We start from the raw sequence: 19888 nt of genomic DNA on the forward strand, positions 1-19888 counted from the left end.
ATGTTAGGATTTGAACTTTTAAACTGCAAGCAACAAAAGGATCTTTCTGACAAAAGCAGTAAACAACTGACCTATTACCTAGATATGCACTTTGTGATCTGCATGGTAGATGTTCTTTGCAGCAGGCATAATAACCTTCTGTACTAGCGCTACCTTATGATGAGTCAAAACTTCCACTAGACAAAAACTCCGATCTCTCCACAGGAAGATCATTAATCACAAAGTTATCTTGAAATGTTATTGTTGCCTGAAAACTTCTGGATGCAACAAATGCAGCAGCAGGTGCATTTGAAACAACAATAAACTTGCAAACACAATGCTCCATAGTCACCACCCGGTGCGGTGGCACGAGTTGCATCGGTCGCACCGCCCAAGAGTCAACCCTGAATATGTATTAAGGCCTGGCCCCGGGGACCAGGGTGGAGGCTGCAGTATGAAACCCAGGAGACACCCAGAAACACCCTCTCACACCCAGAGAGAAAGGCCCTGTGGCCAGCACCCTTGGTCCAGAAAGCACCCTTTTTGTTATTTGGTGTAAATCCATTCAGTTGTTATTGAGAAATTAAAGAAAAAACAAATATGTATCTATAGGGAAGTGAAGGATCCATAAACCCTCCTGATCTCGTGCTGAGATCTGGTTGGCTACCAACACATCAATAAGGAAGTGTTGGCAGTCATGTTGGGGCTCGGCTCCAGCCGAATCCCAGAAAACATTTTTTTTTTAAAGAAAAGGTGCAAGGGTAGGCAGACCCTGACCATTTAGCTCTGGTGTTGGTGTCCCAGAGGGACCCTCTCTCCCCAGAGCAAAAAAGCATTTTTTTAAATAAATTTCAGCAGGAGAAGCGCCGAATCCTTTGAAAATGAAAAAAAAAGTGTGGGCTCCTGTGCTTGTTTAAATGCAGGCCCCGGGTGGGCCAGGTCCCGGAGGCATTGCAGTTTTGAATACACCCCCCTGTGCAGCCTTGGGGACTGACACCTCACTGGGGACAGAATCAGTGATGGAGTGTGGGGGGGAGCGCCCGGCCCCCCTGAATCCTCAGGGACCGCCACCTCACCAGGGCAGAATTAGTGATGGAGTGCGGGGGGAGCGCCCGCCCCCCCCGAAGCTTCAGGGACCGCCACCTCCCCAGGGTAGGATTAGTGATGGTGTGCGGGGAGGCCGCCGGGCCTCCAGCGCCGGGAACCACCACCTCCTCATGGCAGAACCAGTGATGGAGTGTGGGGGAGGCACCCAGCCCCCCTGCAGCCCTGGGAACTGCCACCTCCCCAGGGCAGAATTTGAAATGAAGTGCGGGGATGCCACCTCCCAATGGCTGAAATAAAAGAATGAAGGAGGTCTGTTTCAAACCTCTGGCCCCAGGGACCACCACCTCCCGCTAAGTGATATGTTAGATAGGGGCCACCTCCTACTATGTCATGGGGTGCCCACCACTGGGGCGTAGCTGTTTGCTCTGACTTAGCAGCAGCTTTGACAGCTCCTGCCACGTCAGAACAAACACTCCAGCTCCAACAAGTGACAGCTGTCAAACAGCTCTCACTTAGTGGAAGCGGAGGTTACCTTTGTTTCCCTGCCTGCCTGCAGATTACAGTTCAGACTATACATAGTCTGCAACAAAAACGCTAACATACGTTTTTTATCAACACTGAGGTCCAGTTTTGGGAGCTGCACTTGTAACAGGTAGATTGAAAAATAAGCAACTGACTCGTTTGAAGTGTTAATAGCATCAGTTTCTTTTAGTTTGGGGAAGTTGGAAATCTTGTAGTTTATGAACTGGACTGTGGGAAGATCTCACTTGAAGGAGCTAAAGCTAAACTTTAAAAGTGTTATTGCCGCATTTACTTTTCTATTGTCTAATAGTGTTCCCTAACTGCACGAAAAACAATAAAAGGAAATTCACTAGGAAGGGATGTCATTGAAAAGGCTAAGAAGTGCTTTACTTCCTGTTTGTTTGATCTGCCTCATTGTTGGGTAAAAGTTATGCTTCCACTTAATCTATGAATTGGTATCCTTGCTGAGGGTTGACATATTTTAAGTGTAAATATAAAACGCTCCATGACAGGAATCTGTGACATGTATTGGCAGTATTGTTTCCAGAATGGTGATGTTATCTGAGACAGAATAAACAACCACAGTTCATTTCCTTTTTAGGTCGAGAGTGCATGGGCTTTTATCCACACCCACCATACACCCATCACTATCACTCGTTCATGGGCTTGCCCTTCAAAAATCCTTTGTTATCATTGCTAAATGCTTTATGTTTGTTCTTCCTTGGGGCAGTTTTATTACCACCTTAGCCATCGACCCTGTTACATGGATATTTGCACGTTTGCCATTACGCTTGACTGTGAGCTAACTTCTTTTTCATGGCAGCCGTGGCGCTTTGAAACAGCTTGCATAAGTCTAATGTTTTACTTTTCATTTTCAATCTATGTGGCAAAAATGTCCAGTTAGAAATTTACAACGCTAATAGCAAACGTGAGACCCATTACATTGCAAATGTTTTTTTTATTTATTGTACTGCTACAGAGTACACAGTACAAACATAATAAACGGAAGGAATGTACAGGAGATCAAGGAATTTCAGTGGACATAGCACCATCCATAATAAAACCGGTACAACTTTGACAATGTAATTGTATTGTAGCATTTGTATGTTGGTTACTACATGTTTGTAGGGCAGGCTGTGTAATGCTTACCCACAAAGATAGCAAGCTACACCATGTGGTATGTGTGATTGGAAGAATGTTGTTTTGTCTTGAGCCTGTATGGGAAGTGTTTTCAAGACATGTGATGACCATCGAAGTGCAGTTATCATGTTATGGGAGAAGCGCCTAGCGGTGTGATGACTGATGGTACATGAGAGACAGATACAGACACACAAATCATATTTATAATAAGGACTAACTAGCATAGCCACCCGGCAGCCAGATGCTGTGTGCCCGTACACCAAAAGGGGGGAGGGAGGGTAACCAGAGAAGGTCCAATAGTCCATAAAGTAACATGCGGCAGACAGAGATGTTGTTGAATGGGTAAAAAGATACCAAAAAGGCAAGAATGTGAATTGGTGATGTAAGCAATAGCTGTGAACCATTTTATTTTATTTATGTATTTTTATTAATAGGCACTATCTAATGCTGGACCAAAATATTCCATAAAGTAGGAAGGAAGTGAGCAAGCAATCAAAACTGGCAACCTGAGCAGAAACTACACACACTTTAAAAGGCCCAGATTCCACCTACTGCTGCTAGACCAGAGGAAACCAACATTTTTAACAGGGGTTCTCATCCCAATCCTTGTTCAGGCTCTAGAAGGCTCTCAAGGGTGGATAAGCATAGGTCATGGGAGCCCTAGTTGCATTGTAGCTTAGACCCCAGCTAGATAACTCTGCATATCCTAACCTCTCCATGCACCCCCATTACTTTTATTGGACCCCAGAGACCCTTGCTCCTTCTAGCTTACATAATGAGGCATCCTCCTGACTTTCTAGAAATTCCTCCCAGAACAACTTCCAATATCATTATTAGCAGTGAATGGTAGCTCAGGGTAAAAAAGAGAGTATGGGTTGAGATGAGACTTACCCTGCTTCCATTATTAATGCTGAAATATAATTATAGCAAGAACAACAAGGAGTTCATGCTGTCTTTATCATAGCAAAACATCTAAGAATGAGGCCACAACAGAAAGCTAGCACTTAAACATGTAGTGAGGCATTTAGGGTCTAGTGGAGTGGGCACCTCATTCCATATTCCTGCTCCCTTGCCTCATTAAGAATTGTAGGAACCACAGCGATTTACCCAGGGTCTGGTCTGTCCCTCGGGCTCCGGCTCATTCCTGAGGCTCCTGGCAATTCTTTGCACTTTGTAGTGTTGTGCTACTTCTACTGATTTTTCCACGAGGCTGCCATTCAAAGCACTACTACCAGAGAAAGAAAATAGAGAAATATCACTTATACACCTGGATAAAACATCCTGCGCATCAGGAACATTATTTTTTTTCATTTTCAGAAACAAACTGTGTTGGGGGTTTGTTTCTGAAAAAAAATGCCAAGACAGAACGCCACAACATAGTGGCATGCTTGACATTCAGATTTCAACAGATTGAATTTGTTGCTCTGGAGGATACTCTTTCAGGAAAAGGAATCCCTGTCAGGCAAGTAGGCATTTTCCAAAGTGCTGAGTGTTCACCCCTAGGGTAACAGAGATGAGGCCCTCCAATGATCCAGTTGGCTTACGGACTACCCACTAATCCCAAAATTAGTCCCCAAAGGACCTTTTCTAACAGTTACCAAAGTCTTCACACCGTGAGGACAGATGTGCCATCCTGCTCTCTTTGAATTTTCAGGGCTGGCCCTGTGTTCTCCCAAGGTCTCAACACCAACAGGCCCACTGGAGGTTCCCACCAATTGTTCCTGAGTTCCCCCAGGCTCTACTGGTTTATAGCAGTGGCTTAATAAAAGCCCCAGCAGTGCCTGCGGTACAGCGAGGCTGTGAGCTCCAAGGGTCCCCCTAAGCAAAACTGATAGGTAGTGGGCCGGGGAGGAGGGGGCACCTTCCATGTACTTTGCAGGGATGTCTCCTCAAGTTTTGGTATGCCACTGGTTTATAGGTACCATAAAGGCTACCCTGCCCCTCTGTTGATATTGGCTTCTGAGACCCCATCTTATTCTGGGGCAGCTGCTGGGGGCAGCTGAAAAGCATGTAGGGGTAGCAGCCTTTTCGCATATATTGATGGAAAAAGCTTCTCCCGATCCTCTTTTTTAAATTTCTTTAGTTTGGGTTCTTTGCTTTCTCTGAGGGTGTACTGTGTAGTTATATTATATGTGGTAAGTATGGATAGTTTGTATATAATAATTAGTGCCCTCTTTGGGGACTTGATACATGTAGCACAAGATTAACTTCACTCCTTTAAGATTAAAGAATTCTTAGACCCGCTCACTTGCCGGAGTCAAGCAATGCAGTGTGAATGCAGTGTGCTGCTGCTCTGTTGTTTTTTAGAGGCTGCACGCTGATTAAATCTCTAGACAGAACCCATTTGGGACTTTGAGATTTTAATGTCAAGCTTTTGGTTTGAGGTACAGGTGAGGTGCTGAGAGGACACAGTCTAACCGGGCTCGATCAGAATCTAGACCATGGCACTGAGATGAAGAATTACCCCAATCTCTATCTGTGATATTTCCTGGGAGCCACCTCCTCAACTAATGAAGCCCTCCCGCACCCCCAACTTGCCACTTTACTGCAATGTCCTCGCATAGAGAAGCATTTTGTTTGTCATAACAGAAACTGGGTGAGGGCGGATGCACAGTCCTCTAGACTGTAAGGAAACTTCAATACACCATTTAAACAGAGATATTACGATGTTTTACTGCATGAGCTAAAGACTGCATGCCTATCCCAAGTAGGGACTAACACTAAATAAGCAGAAGTAAGCATAAGAATTCACATGTGTATTGTGACATTGCAGGGCTTTACCACATGTAATTTCCAGATAACTAAAAATTAATGACCCTTGAACATGCTCAACAAAACATGAAGCCTGAGCAACCAGAGCAGAGGAACCTTCAATATTTTACATTGTGATTCTAATAATAGCACTATTGCTGCACCCTTATTAACAAGCATTGTCAAAGCCTTAAGGTATAGCGTTGACTGCCATTCTTTTGGCTTTGTCAGGGCTTTTATTACTTTGCTATGGTTTTCACAAAATGTTAATGTTGGGAGAGCTGCCAACTCCTATTCAATCTTTGACTAAAAGCAAAAATATTTTTGGTCTCAAAAAGCATGCATTTATTGCCACAGTGGTCCTTGGCACTAAAAAGTACTTTGTCAGAGAATGAGAGCCTTTTGAAAATGTCGAATGATATTGCTCACGTGAAGTTAGCCAACGGCTTGAATGCGCTGGCAATTTGCCCCAGATTATATGCTGTTGCAGGAAGAAGTAAAATGTGAATGTCACAGTTACAGACCAATGAAAGAAGAAAAAAGACTGTAATCCGGTAGAATTAAGTAGATTACACATATCATTTAGGAGAATCAAACGGTTTTAGCTAATGCTAGATCTAAAAATGTGCCTGAATGAGAAGATTTGTAATACACAAAATGCAAACATAACCACCTCTAGATACTGTAAAGCAGAGCAATGGAACCACTAAAAGGTGCCTTACAGGGCCATCCAGTGAGTAATGACACGAGACTTTTCACATTCCAAACCCCATATTGTTGGGTATTTCTGAAGATATAAGATTGGGTAAAAGGATAAGCTTCATACTTTTCAAGTGATGGCCCTTTTAGAAGATCCTATGAAATAGGAGATGAAGGATGGAATTATAGAAAATGTGTATCTATCAATCATCTCAAGTTCATTCATTTGCTGAACAGGAAAGAGATGGTCTTCAAAAATGGCATCTGTGTAGATGCTGCACAGAGATTCGTTAAGGATTGGAAACATGTGAATTAGGGTTGCAACTTTCATTGCTTCCTTTCATCAGTGATCATTACTAAACCAGTCCTCTTACAGATATCAATGGGATCTGCTCTTCGTAATGGAGGAGCTGGAGTCAAAGAATAGCAAACCCTTTTTCTTCCTCTTATAAAGGGAACAAGAAATACAAAACATACTATGAAAAAGGAGGTTAGATAGGGAATGTTGTTATTTCTTCAAATGTAAAGAACTACACAAATTCTGTGACCTAACTGAATTAATATCTCAAAAAGTAATGGAAGAGTAAGACAAAATTATGTTAAGACGTGTTTGGTTTAATTGTTCATGACAAAGATGAAGCTCGAGAGAGAGTCCTTTTAATGTAGGAATAGACCTTGAATGAAACATTCAAACATGATATTCAAAGTAATTCAAGTGATAATGGTCTGAACAAATTTTTTTAAGACAATTCTGCACCCCACTCGGCTAACGTCATTTTATCAGACGGGATTCCATAAATTTGGCACCCGGATGGCGCTCTGGAATGACGTAAGCCGGCGCTATACTATTTGAGTCAAAACTGTGTTTGCGCAGTTTTGTGTCAAAAAGTATACATATGGGCCTTAGTCTTGTGACACCATTGGTATGTGTTGATCTGGAACTGCTTGTTCTCTACATCTGTGCCTCTAAAATCTGCTTGTGTGACAGGCAACAGGAAGGGCTTGTTGAATGAGCCTAATAGTTCTGGAATTAAACTCTTGCCAAGCTAGGACACCAGTTGTGTGATTCTATACATCCTGGTGTGGTTGTTCCTACGTTGCGGAAACTTCCCTGCAATGTTCTTGGGAATGTTATGAATTCCCCATATCCACATCAGGTGCTTAGTCTGAAACTGTACACTGTGTGATACCATATGTAAACCTCATTCCCCTAATGTACACTGGAAAGCACCTTAACATGCTAATAATACATATCTTTATGTATGGTTCTTATGTTTATGAATGTCCTTATTGTATGCACTTAGGAAATTTACCTCCACTTACCCCAACCTTGGAAAATTATTAAGGGCCTTATTTACAGATTGACAGATAAAATACTGTATCACAAATATGGCAGATATCCCATCTGCCACATTGTAAGTCTGTTACAAGATATGTGCCCTGTTGTGTCAGAGTTTCCCACTGTCCAAATTCGAAATAAGACCCTAATTCATGAACATCATAATAAGGTAGACCTGTGTTTAGCACAAGTGTGAAGGGTGTCAAGAAGTTACTCATACTCAGGCCCATATTTATACTTTTTGATGCAAAACTGCGCCGGCGCAGTTTTGCGTCAAAAATATTACTGCCGGCTAACGCCATTTTTGTGCGCCGTGCGGGCGTCATATTTATACTTTGACGCACAGCGGTGCAAAGAACAGATGGGAGTCATTATTTTTGACGCACACCGCAGCGTCAAGTCGTAAAGGAAAACGACATTAACGCAACGGAACGGAAATGATTGTGGGTCGATTTACGACACCGGAAACCGGATATGCGCTGTTTGTTTGACGCAATAGCGTCAAAAAACACAGCGAACACAGCCATTTCACCAGAGGAGAGCCAAAATGGATCCCAGATGCCACTACAGATCCCAGGAAGATGACAGCAGACCAGGAACCAGCCAGGAGGACCCACACAAGAACCAGGACACTTTTAAGAAGAAAAGAAAGTGTCGCTTCAGTGCAGAGGAGCAGGAAATCCTGGTTAAAGAGGTGACGGAACACCAGCACCAACTGTTTGTCACATCAAAGTTGCCAATCAGTAGGAGAGAGGCTATATGGCAACAAATTGTCGACAAGATTAACAGTGTGGCTGAAGTACGCAGAACAGTAATCGAGTGCAAAAAATGCTGGCATGACTGCAAATGCAGGACCAAGGAAAAGATGGCCAGGAACAGGAAGGCAGCACTGCAGACTGGAGGGGAGAGTCCAGCACACCAGGAGGCCCTGGACCACATGGAGGAGATGGTCGCAGCCGTCATCCCTGAGGAGATCGTCACAGGGATTCAAGGACAGGACAGCGCAGACTACCAGGACACAACGCACATGCAGGGTAAGTCGCATGGGGAATTAAAATGCAATAATGTCAACTGTGAGCGGGGGGGATACCGACCACTAAATGCATGGAAGTCATCTAATACATGGAGTGGCATGGGTAAAGGGGCACAGCAGGGGGGCATGGCCCATTCTGAGAAGACCTGGGGCACACCATTACACAACACCAACAACAGTCCCATGGGGGCATGCTGTCATGCCAACGATGGAGCAAAGGGAAAGCCACTACAGGAGGGAAGGCCACAACGTCAAACTGACATCCCTGCACACGTCAGCCACCATACACCCTACATTAACTAGGTCCCTGTTAACAACCTCTAGCCATACTGACAACTGGAATGTAACTGCGACAACAGTTGCCACTACCACCTCTGCTCTGTGTGCAGCTCAAGTAGCCAATGGCAGTAACCTCCCCATGGATCATACACACCTAAATTAGGGTGTGAGGATGACAACTGCAACAATCTCCTGCAACAAGACAAAGGCCCCAGTACACTCAAATGTCAATGCCCATAGTTGTCACATACATCAGCCAAAGTAAACAACAATAGGAGCGACACAGCACTAAGGACACACTCATGCTGCATATGTCAGGGTCCATCCTGTGCCTGGGTAACAAGGCAACATCACAAATGTCATACTGTTCAGACAACAGCATTGAGGAGGGGACACATGTAACTGGTCACTGAAATACACCTGCATAGTCAGAGGACGAAATAGGACACTGATACGACTATCAGGGCAATCCAATGTAACACACATTCCCCAACATCAGCAGGACACATTAACAATGTCAACATCCATATCGGATCATAACATTGTCATGCATAGGATATGCCACATGTCAATTACATTTAAGTCGATGTGAACGATCAGGGATTGGGGCAGGTCCTGATAGTTAAGTGTGCTGCCAGAGCCATCAGAACACCCACAGCCAGTGAAAGGTCTCACCATGAGAATGGATATACACGGAGGGTCGAGTAGGACAAGAAGGTGGCAATTGTCGATTTGGCATAAAGCAACACCTAGAGGCGATGAGGCTGACAAGTCTGATAACTCAATAACATACATGTGACACACAGGTGGGCCATAGGCCTGAAACAATGCCCATCTGAAGGACTGGAGATATTAACACAAAACAAGATCACAAAGTGAATTCATCAAAAGGCAGGCACGTCACATCAAAATTGCCACAACACAGACACACTAATTGTACCCTGTTTCATTGCAGAGGAAGATGGATCTCCTGCCGATATGCCTGTCCCATATTTCCCTGATGACATGGATGACGAGCAGATAAACATTCCCCAGGAGACTATCCAAAAGGTCCTTGAAACCCTCCATACCCCACCTTCAGTCACAAGGAGGAGCACAGAACAAGCAGCCATCGCAGAGGATCCACCCACCACCCCAATTGCAAGACCTGCCAGCTCCAATACAGCTGAGGACTCAGACGACACTGGCACCAGCTTTGAGAGAACTGTAGTTGGAGTACAGCGGGAGCTGGCCAAGGAGGTGCGGGTGGGGATGCAAACTATGGCAGCCAGCCTTGCGGGGATGCGTTTGTGCATGATTTCATCTGCAGATCAAGCAGCAGCTATGCAAGCCCTAACATCTATCTTGCAGGAACTGCAGAAAACGCAGAAGGAAATCAGCACAGCCTTGCAACAACTGTACTCAAGCACTGTTCTGCTAACCAGTGTATAACTTGTCACCCAGCCCAGTGATTGTCTCTCTCCTACTCATTGGCTAAGTCTGTCCCTCTGCACTGTCTGAAACATCAACCACAGCATGTCAAAAGCATTTTGGTAAACCCTTGTGTTGGATCACACTGGAAGATATCACTATTATGGACTCGCAATCATGGACAATTTACACATAGCACTACAGCACTTTTCAATAAATAGCACTTACACAACAAATTTGTCTCTGGGTTATGTGACATATCAACTGCGCAGTAGATAACTGAAATGTCCCTACTGTCAAATAACGTAGCTTGTCAATACAACTGTCCAGATATGATGTAGTTAGAGAAATCTGCACATTGACCATGATTGCATCATACTCTGCCCATCCTGAGGGAATAAGCAGATGAAGTGAGAAATCATACACCACCATGCTGTGTTGGACAGAAGAATGCATCCTCAGGGGATAACTAAGTCATCAAATAGTGCCTGCTAAATGTTGTCAACATGCAAAAATAACACAATAAACATGCCACACTAATTTAAGTAAATACAAAAAAAAAGTGCACAAATGAAGGTGTCTGAGTTAACATACAAATAGGTAATCATGCCGAACTGTGTCACAAATGATATATGAGGGTCATGAAGACAAGAATACAAGATTGCCAATGAGAACTCATCTTATAAGGGTGTGCATGATCATCACACTGCAGTCAGACCTAAAACTGTTTCCCTAATATCAAGTCTGGAAGCACTGTTAGTGACTTTGAAAACACACTTATCAACAGAAACACCTTGTCATCCATATTAACTGTGATTGGTGGTTGCAACAAAGGGTAGACACTTTGCAAGGTAGCTCTGGGTTAGCTGCCAATCGTACAGCTCAGTTAAGATTTGTTTCTAGCATTGGACACAGATGTTATAGTACAAAAGAGATGTACACGGAATCCAAACCCACGATCAAGTACCATTCAACACATACTATTAAGGGGTAACCAAATATTTATTAAAAGCTAACCATAGATGAGGAAACTGAGGGAAAAACTTACCTACCCTAATCTACCCTGACTACTCATTACCCACAACTGTCCCTAACTAACCTAAGCTACACTTACTTATCACATGTAACAAAATGTTCTAAACATCTACCCCCACCCCCCTTATGAGACGGGACAAATTGAGGACAACACATACTAACCTAAACACATACTATACTATCCTAAACAAATATATATTTAATTTGGTAAATTATTTTTTTATGTTTTTGCTTTTTTTGTATTTTTTCTTTTTTTTACACACAAGAACCCCAACATAGACCCCCACCCACACACCCACACACCCACACACCCACACATGTAATAAGTCCAAAAAGAAACAAGCAGGACTCCCTACCCCCCACCCACTAACACTGACTAAACTAACAGCCTATACTAACCTAACACTAAGCCCCCTAAGCCCACTAACTATAAGAACAAGGAAAGAGGAGGGAGGAGAGGGTATCATGTCCATCGAATCAACAGTCTAGAGGTTGGCCCTCCGGAGGGTCCTCTTTATATCCTTGACCCGCCGTTTTATGTGCCGCACGTCCCGGCTCAGGTGGCTCACCTTGCGCAGCACTTTGTCCATCTTATGTTCAAGTCTATTGAAGGCTGCAGGGTCAACAGCTGGAGCAGTGGCAGTCTGGGTACTGGTGGAGGAGGTCTGTGTGGGCTGTCCTGCACCTGTGGCAATGCTAGGGCCAGGAAGTCCAGCAGATGTAGATTCAACAGAGGCAGCTGTGGGTGGGGCCACCTGGCTCTCATTGGTGGTTGTTTCTGTGGTGGACACAGTAGGCCCACCCTGTGGGAAGGCTTGCCATGCCCCAGAGGCACGTTCATGGCGATATCGCCAGGCCATCCTCCGGAACCCCGACTCCACCAGCAGGATGTGCTGGTATCGCATGGCCTGATGCTGAAATTCACGGACCTGGTCTGGAGTCATGTTAGCTGCTGTGAAGACAAATGCAGATATGCCACATTAGTAACTGCATTGTGTAAAACAGCACAGTAAGTTAATCAGACATTACATCTACTGTACTTCTAACAGCTCATATCACGATACAGAGCATCGAATGTCCGTGAGGAAGTACATGGCAGGCCAGACAACAAAGGTCACATCACACAAAGCACATTCATAACCCACAAGAAGGGTAACAACTGGCCTTGACTTGCAATCTGAGTTCTGACAGTTAACATCTAAGAATCATGCTGCATATCCTCCACCAAGAGCTGGGCTACAAATGTCAGTGTACGGAAAGCAAAACTAAAGCCACATGGTCTGCAAGTTGTACCTGGACTTTCCAGTATGGTACCAAGTGCCAAACCTGAGTGTGTATACTAGTATGCAACCAAACCGTCACGTATTCACAGATATGTGTAACATACTGGTAGCATCAGTACTAGGTACCCCATTCACAAACCCATGGCCGTGTTTGAGGGGGGGCGGTGGATACACAACTATAATTTGCCAACAACATGTACACCGAGGAGTGTATAGGCTAATCCACATATGTTTGTCTCTACAAACACACCACAGGTAAGGTCTATATACAATTTGGAGTCAGCAAACCCTTGAGCACTCATAGGGTCAGACATGTCAGGAAAATCAGAACTTAGTACACAACATATACTTTCAGTGAGGCCTGACTTACATCAGACAAAGAGTTCTGGAACACCCATGATCATGAATTGCATGCACACCAAGGCCATTACACTCAGGTTCCACAGACTTGATACACTACATGTGGAAGTACATGCTGCTAGGAGGTTCTACCTACTCTTTCAAACTTACGTAGGTAAATAGGGAAGCAGATGTCTACTGGGAAGCTATTAGCTCCACCAATCTTAGAGAATGTGGGTCTGACAGGCTGACTAAATAGGGGCTGACTTCCATTGCGACTCTTGGTGATACAAGTGTCAGACACATGACTATCCCCTGCACTCACAGTGGGGCCTACAGGGATGTCCTACAATCCCTACATGATACCATTGGATACGCATTGGCTAACTCAAAACATGTGAGAACTGCATTCCCACTCATGGAACAAGTGAAAAACTTGCCCACAGCATCACACCTTGCTATGCGTCCAACTCACACGAGTCCATAACCAGCATACACAACACATAACAGACATATCAACACTTACTGTAGTGGTCGGGGTCCTCAAATGTCACCACCTCTCCCACAGTGTAGGGCGCCGGTCCACCTGTAAGGTATGGAAGGAAGAAATGTGCTCAAAATCTGTGCATAGTGCGACATTTTCAGTATCATTTACAATGTGTAAGCTGAATAAGTAAATGGCAGCCATTCAGACATGATGGTACTGCATCTGATATTTCACGGACAACTTGTACATAGCATGGGTCTCCTGTGACAGTTACACACATATCTGCACACATACATTGGCCCTAACTATCATGTGGTTGCAAACGTTGCCCCATAGTTGGTGAGCACTAAAAAATATGGAGTATAATCGTCTCATCATGTGCATCCAAGAGAAATATCCAACGCCTGGTTACTTGAGGACTGCATTACCAGTCAAACATGCCTTGTGGCCATTACACATTTAGTGCACATAGGCCCAATGTACAGAGGGAGGGGCAGGGACTTTTGTAAGCCATCCTGTTGTTACAGTATAGTCAATTGATGTGGCCCAGCTATGGTGATTTGCAACAACCATGGAGATGTAAAGCCATGTGCATACACTTGGACTGCCATCCATATTTGGATTGTGGCTCAACCGATTCCAACAAAAATCTTAAGATGTTAGCTGAGGGCACCTTACACCTTTTCACGATGTTTTCAAATCATGAACTGACATGTATCCAAAAAGATCAAGAAACACAATAATCCCACACATTCATAGTACTTCTGTGAACGCTTTCCTTCCACACTCACCAGACTAACATGAGACCAATGTCTGAGTCACTTTGCTATTATAAATTGTTGTGAAGGCAGCACACATTTTCCGCATCATGTAGTGATTCTAAAGTCAGTCTACCCATTGCGTCAACATAGTTGGCCTAAATGTTGGTACATCTGTACTTCTCTGTCAATAATACCCTATATAGACATGATTGGCTCCTATTTTGTTAGCTGTGCTGACAAAAAGGCTGCACCAATTTCCTTCATGGTAAAGTTACCTGTAAGTTTGCTGAGCACGTGCTACCTAACAGCTAGCAATTGTGATCCTTGCCATAGTGCATCAATGATCCCCTTATATTTCCCTAAAATGACACACAGTCATCAAGTTAGCTGGCAGACATTGCACTAATCCACTGATGTCACGACAGAGCATTTAATTGTGCACAATAACAATAGTCGTACTCACCAACAGTGCCACCAATCATGATTCCCAGGTGGTCCAAGAGATCCTGCTCCCTGGTGATGAGGTCAGCCCACAGGTGCTTCAGCTGGTGGTCACTCCTCTGGCTGGCATACACACGCTGCAGGTGATGCAGCACCTTTCCCCACCGGATTCTGCGTGCCTCTGTTGGGTACGCCTGTATGACCCTGCCCCCTGCCTGGATCATGAGCGGCAAGAAATATGTGACCAGCCAGCTAAAGCCCCCCAACTCCTCTTCCCCCATCCTGCCAATACGTGGCCTACCAGACATACTTATAATTGAAGAGAAGGAATAGGGGTAAAAGAAATAGAAAGGGGAAATGGGTGAAAGTAGGGGTAAAAAGACAGAAAAAAAGTAAACCTAAACACTAAAAGAGCCCAACTATCCCCAAATTAACACTACCCACAACAGACTCCCACAAACAAGAAATACACAAGATAAATGGACAAATGTAGACAAAACACAGTACTACAGTATACACAAACAAAATGTATTTCACAAAAGGACTTTACAGATAGCACACAGGACAAATACAGCACAAAATCTCTGGACAACACTCTCTACACAGCCACACAGTCTAGAAGGATCATAGACTGCAAAGTGAAAGTGAAAGTACAGCCACTGTACATGATCTGTAAACAGGATATCCTATTACATCACTTTCTGTATGAAAAGTCCCGCCTTTTTTGCGTTATGCGTCATTTTTTGTTGCACAAAATTGTATTTGCGTCATTTTTTTTGACGCACAGACGTGAATAAGAACCCGCATCCACATAATGATACATGGACTGTACAAATATCTGGATGCAGGCTATATTTCACTCCTCTGCGTCAAAAAAATGACGCAAATACAGTTTTGGTAAACAAAAAATGACGCACACCGCTAGGGATGTCAAAATTACAGTGCATTGACTGGTTTTGGGCATTTTTACTTCTTTTTTTTGTGGCTATTTTACATTTGTAACACATCAGAGATTGGCTAATTGAAGACAGTATGGTGTTGATGGTGTATGTTCACATGTGTGACATCATACTGCTGCAGAACATCATCCACTACACCCTTCACAGTATGTTTACAGTTGGCTGACGTCATAGATGGTCATAAGTGTGCCCTACATATATGTGTGGCACAAATTGTGCATGTTTGCCATAAGGAGAGAATAGCAATGTGACGCACATATGTACAATACCTAATTGCCTTTGGCTCAAAGTGTGTGCTTTGACAACTAATTTGTTGGTTGACCAAGTGTGTGTGTACATCACATGAAGCATTATTGTACATTTGGTTGTATGAATGTGACGTCCATGTGTCCAACCCTAAGATGAAAGTAAAAATTGGAATGAGCAAGGGCATGTGTTAGTCATACATGTAACAACACCCGCAAAGTACACTTCCAAGTTTTAGGGTCACGTAGACACCACATGTGACATAGCATGCACCAGATGGATGGCAGACGCATGTTCATGTCAAAGGTCCACAATTTCTACATCCTATGTCCTAGAGTATTGGTAACAGCTTCCTAGGCACTAGTTGATGAATCCCACAGTGAGTCATACACATGTATTGAGGAAGTGGGTACCATGTTGTTTGCACAGACAGACAAGGGTAAATCTCATATGTATGATGACACCACAGTTTAGGCCATAGAAGTAAGCCCCAACTATCAAGTGGCTGTGGTGGACCAGCATACAAGACAGCACATGTCCACATATTTCCAGTGATCAATTGCACATAGGTGTCTTGTTCATGTGTGTAGTCCAATGATGATCCTGTAGATATTTTGGCATGTAATTTGTCACAGTTCGGACCAGGACTCATTATGAGTCAGTGGCAGCTATTCCTGTAACTACTGAGTATCCTTTGTTGATCAATGTGAGTAAAGTAGATGTGGACATGTGAACCAACATGTGGATGGTCCCACCCTGTCACTAAAGACGTGTAATGAGACAGTCAACAGGGCAACCTTGGTGTGCTGAGTGAGATAATGTCTCAATTGTCATGTTCCAGCAGGTGTCATTACAACATTTGTACACAGGTTGGCCTCTGCACTTCCCACTGTATCTGGGAACATCATAGCCTCTGTGCTGTTTATTCTCGCAGCTATTCACCACACACGGCCCATCACTATGTTGTGCGCACTGTGATTTTGTGTGTGAACTGTCATGGTTCTGACATTTGTGTATTAGTCATGTACATTATCAGAGGTTGCTGGTTGTGCTGAAAGCCCCGTAACCAATCCCTGCCTATGACCCTGGGACACTGTCACACTTTGTCATTCATGCATAAATGCAACCCAGACAAGGGATGGGCCATGAATTTTGCATTTCCAAGAGGATTTAACTCAAATGGTACAGTTAAAAGGCAGATGATGCTATACAATGTATTTGTGTATGCATGGTAGAAGCCCATGCCCAATGGCCCTTGATGAATGGCAGGTTTGCTAACGCAAGTGTGGTACATATGTAGACAAAGGGATACTTTAGTGTGACGCACAGACAGTTGCCAGTCAGGCTGACAGAATGCAAGATGATTCAGCAGCCAGCTTCTGGACAAGTAACATAATCAGTGGTCTGACTGAGACTGTTTGGAGGACAAATTAGACAGTTGACATGTCAATCTGTGTACGTCTTGTGTTTTTGAAGGTGACAAATGAACCCAAGGGCTGTGTTACACGGCTTAATTAGTATCAATGGTTGACGGTGTATTTGACATAATGGCAACTCCTATGCTGTTCCAGGCATCATCAGGGGCAGTGCTTTTTGTAATGGGTGGTGTGCATGGAGGTGATCTCAGGTGTGGCCTGCATCTGTTTCTCACCAGTCCTGTAGGTGAGACTTGCATTCTAAGGGCCAACAGACATTTTCACAAGGGGAAGCAATCTACATGTGCTAACAGGGCTTTGAAACTAGAAGACAGTGTATAAATTGACCTGACGTCCATGCAGGCAGATGTTCTTTGACAATGGCATACCTTAGGAAAGGGTGTAGCACACTGGTTTGCTAATGTTGGTCTGTGTTTGTAGAGGAGGTATTATCAGGGTACACATCTTAGTATTCCAGGGACCTCTTCCGACAGGTGGGTTGTGACCAGGTGCATGGGTGTGTCAGGAGTTAGGAAATGGGCTGACATGTACATGGAATGTCATGTGCGCAATGCATGTCATATGTGTGGCACTTGTGCTGTCTATGTTCTGCTTCTATGGAACTCTAGTCACAGATAGTCCTTGCAAATATTGGATGCAGTTTGACTAACTGCTGTCAAGGGTCTTGTCAGACATTCCTGTTAGTGATGCCAAAGCACATTGACTGCCTCATGTATGAGGCTTGTTTTCCCCTTATTGAGGGATGGTGTCATAGTTGTGTGCCATATGCTGCGTTGGACCTTGCTTTCAACATGTATGTGTGAAAAAGTTGTGGTCCTCTGCTATAGGCCTTCAAAGGACATATGTACATGATATATGTCATTAAGAGTGTGTGTGTATGTGACCATTGTATGTTAGGCATCACATAAGCTCTGGGATGTTCCGTGTCCTACTCAGTATCTCAGCAATGCTCCATGAGGCAACACTCTTATTCTGATAAGTAGAGATGAAGATGTGCAAAAAGGAATAGCCAGACCATGATATGGTGATTAGAATAGGTGTTTATTTACATTAGTTAACTAAAGTGGTGAAGGTGATCATATTCAGAAGAAATTATTTACAATCTGTTGCCGCCTGCGTATACCAGCAGCTGTGTTCTGTAGTTCCCCCTCCTGTTGCAGGCCAGCATCCTCCTCTTCCTCCTCTTCAGGCATGTGTGGCTCTGGTTCCAGGAGGGGAATTTTTCTTCTGATACAAATGTTGTGCAATATTGCACATGTGAGGATGATCCTACAGACCATCTTGGGGGAATATAGGAGGCTACCACCAGTGATGTCGAGGCAGCGGAACCTTGACTTGAGGATGCTGAAGGTCCGCTTGACAATGCTGCGTGTCCTCCTATGGGCCTCGTTGTATGCACGCTCTGCAGCAGTACTTGGGTTGCCAAATGGTGTCATAATCCATGGCTGGATGCCATACCCCTGATCAGCTGCAAGAGAAAATGAATGGGATCATGTTGATGTAGATGGCACTATTGAAAAGACCTTTAATGGCAGTAGTTGTCTTGTGTTGTCTGTGACTCTTTTGTGTACTAATGTGACATCCTATGCTTGTAGGCTATACCATCTGCATTGTGTTGTTTCCTTGGCTGAACAAATGTTTGTCTGCTAACCGTTTGTCAGCAGTATGTTTTGGGATTTGCAGTACAGTGTGCCCTCCCTAGCATTGTGACTTGTGACACAGGTGTCCGTGTGTCTTCACTGGGGGTGAGATGATAGTTAAAATTGTACAGTTAAAATTGAAAGTGTTGTTCACACGTTCATATGAAAGTACCCTGGACATCTCATACCTTGACACTTATGCAATGTATTAATGTAAAGGTCATTGGGACACTTACAATTTGCAAGGTGATATTTAGGCAACCACACTCATTGACGTCTTCACATTAGGCTGTACAGTGAATTCCGATGTGTGACAGGTTCAATGGTGACTTAAGAAACATAGCTAACGATGTCAGGACCTCAGTGTGTTCCTGTTGACATGTTGCTGTTGTGGTCTATGTGTTGTGTGTCCTAGAGGGTTGCTGTGCAGTGTGTATATAAGTAGGTTTTTGTACTTACCAGCAAGTAGTCCATTGCCATACCGTCCATCCTGGAAGTGTTCATTGATGGTGCAGTGACGGAAGATGTATGAGTCATGTACACTCCAAGGATATTTAGCCACGATGTTGGTGATCAATCCTTGGTGATCGACTATGGCCTGCACGTTGATTGAATGTGTGTGCTTCCTGTTGCGGTAGAGGTGTTCAGTTGCAGCAGGTGGCACAAGGCGTACATGTGTGCAGTCGATTGCACCAAGGACGTGTGGGAAGCCACTGATTGCGTAGAACCCCTGTTTACTTTTCTGCTGCTTCTGCAGTGTGTTAGGGAAGCAGATGTGGCGGGTGTCAGTCGAATGAGGGCGTCCAGCACTTTGGGCAAAAAGACGGAGAATGATGGTTGTGATATTCCGGCAACCAGGGCACCAGTTGTTTGAAAAGAGCCACTTGCCAGCATATGAAGTACGGCAAGCAGCATTTTTCTTTCTGTTGGGATGGTGCGGGGTGTCACCAAAGTGGGCGCCAACTGCTGTTCAATGTTTCGCAGCAGCTGCTGAATGGCCTGCCAGTTCAACCGGTACCTCTGTATGATGTTGTGTTCCCGGAGGCCCTGAAGGGTTGGTCT

This window comes from Pleurodeles waltl, chromosome 3_1, assembly GCF_031143425.1.
Source record: "Pleurodeles waltl isolate 20211129_DDA chromosome 3_1, aPleWal1.hap1.20221129, whole genome shotgun sequence".
NCBI classification, from domain to species: Eukaryota; Metazoa; Chordata; class Amphibia; order Caudata; family Salamandridae; genus Pleurodeles; species Pleurodeles waltl.